Raw genomic sequence first — 2,500 nt, forward strand, 5'->3', positions numbered from 1 at the left:
TGTGTGAAGGAATCAATATCTCGACATAAGCCAAGAGGCAGATCTTGTGCCACTCCACCTGGTCGTATGAAACTGGCATGCATCCTGGCTCCCGAGACTCTTTCATAGAATTCCAACAATTTCTCCCGCTCCTCAAAAGCCCACAGGAACGGAGTTGATGCTCCCACATCCATAGCATGAGTAGTTAAAGCAAGTGAATGATTTGAAATTCGAGTTATTTCACGGAATAACACTCGTATATATTGAGGTTTTGACCGTCAATTTAGATCTCACTCCTGATATATCAAAGCAACCTACAATTCATGATCAGGTCCATTATTCTCTCAGGATTTAGAATTCGTGCAAATAAAAGTCGTGAGATTTATTATTCATTTGACAGTCGTTAGGAGAATAATAAATCTTACAGCGGTCCTATTCAATATGTCTTAACTCTTAAAACATATCAACATATCAACTAGAAGTCTCCACTTCCATGATCAAAACAAATCATCTTAGTTGATACGTTATAGTCTTCGTAGATGAAATGCCCAATTTCATCACCGACTACGAACTATAAATTCTGAGTTTACAAAGAACATGTAATTTACATCTTCTGTGACTTTTCACATAAATCACATACAATGAATCTCATGGACTATATGATAATGTCCCATATTCATGTTACCATTATTTTAGATAATAATAAAATAACTTTATCAATCACAATATTAAGTCATACATCATGTCATACATAATATCATACATAGTATCATACAATAGGATTTAAGGGCACAAATCCTAACAAGACCAAATCAACTTTTATTTAGGGTTTTATTATTTAGTATGTTTTTTAGGTATTTTACTTGTTTTTAAGTGCATTTAATGCTTTTTAGGTCAAATTTGATTTCTGATATGGTAACGTATCAATTAGGAGTTATTTTAGAATATATTTTCTTGTCTGTCAAGTTTTATGAAGCCCTCAAATAGGCTCTGAAGTTTGTAAACGTTTTTCATAATATTATTGAATAAAAATCAGAAAATGTGAGGCTTTGCTCTTCTTTTGGTTCTTCAAGAACTGTGAACTTATCAGGGATTCTTCCTTGTGGCGTTCAAACTTTATACATTTGGTTCATGATTCTTTATAATCATTGGGTCAAGGTCAACTTATACCTTTGGTTCGCGTTTCAATTATAAACGTTGGGTCAGGGTTTCTATCATAAATCTGAATTTTAGTTTTCTTGGGCAAATATTCCAATATTTTTGTTGAGTCTCAAAGCATGTCGATTGAGGTTCGCATCATTTGGTATCAAAGCACAGGTTCTAAAATCATTTTTCTATCCCTTTATTTTTTTTTCTTGTTATCATCCTATCCTATTCCTTTTGTGTTCTTCATTCATCGTTCTTTTTTTTCTTTTTCTTTTTTTGTTGAAGTGCACTAGGTTAAAATCGTGCACCCAACTCCAAAAAAAAAAAAAAAACGTCAAAAAAAAAGAAAAGAAAACAAGACATCAGAACAGAATTAGTAAAAAAGAAAAAGAAATTGTTTGTAGTTTCAATTCTCTCAGACCAGAATATCGTTTTCTTTTGTCCTCTTCCTTTGATTTAGTGTTTCTGTCATATTTTCTTGCTGTTGGTATTTGTTTTTACACTACAAGTTGAATTTCTTGATCAAGTTTATTAGTTTAATGAAGAACTGAAAAGGCAAAGTTACGAGTGGAAAAAGGCAAGAGAGTGTGAGACTACTATCGGGAAACACGAGTGGGAGTGTTGTGACGAATTTAAGAATGAAACACGAGTGGGAGTGACATAATTTGAGTGCAAACACGTGAGGGAGTGTTGTGAGAAATTATTTCTAACAATTCTCTGTTGTTTCAAAAGTATGTCTTTCAGGTGTGAAACATCAAATAAGGAAGGAGGGGAGAAGTCGTCCATCATTTTGTAGGCTATGCAACAACAATTTGAACGCATGAACGTGGTGTTTAATGAGATTCGGGATCAGATGGATAGGCAAGACACTGTTATTGCTACTTTGCGTGAGGAGCATCCCCAAAGAGGGCCTAATGCTAGAAGGCAAGAAAGGCATTCTCACATGAATGATTCTGATGACTACCACGAGCAAGAGTTTGAAGATGAAGAAAATCAAGCTTCATTGAACAATGAGGGCAGGTTTGTGCCAAGGGGAGAAAGGCGAGGCAGAGGTTTCCGAAGAGATCCAAGATGGCAAGATGGGACTGACAGGAACCTAGGAAACATAAAAATGAAGATACCAACATTCCAAGGGAAAAATGATCCAGAAGCATACTTGGAGTGGGAGAAGAAGGTGGAGTTAATCTTTGAGTGCCACAACTACTCCGAGGAGAAAAAGGTAAAACTCGCTGTCATTGAATTTACTGACTATGCTATTATATGGTGGGATCAACTCGTGATGAACAGAAGGAGAAACCATGAGAGACCTATTAAGACTTGGGAGGAAATGAAGGCAATCACGAGGAGGCGGTTTGTTCCTAGTCACTACTATAGG

Source organism: Castanea sativa, chromosome 11 (genome assembly GCF_040712315.1).
Source record: "Castanea sativa cultivar Marrone di Chiusa Pesio chromosome 11, ASM4071231v1".
NCBI classification, from domain to species: Eukaryota; Viridiplantae; Streptophyta; class Magnoliopsida; order Fagales; family Fagaceae; genus Castanea; species Castanea sativa.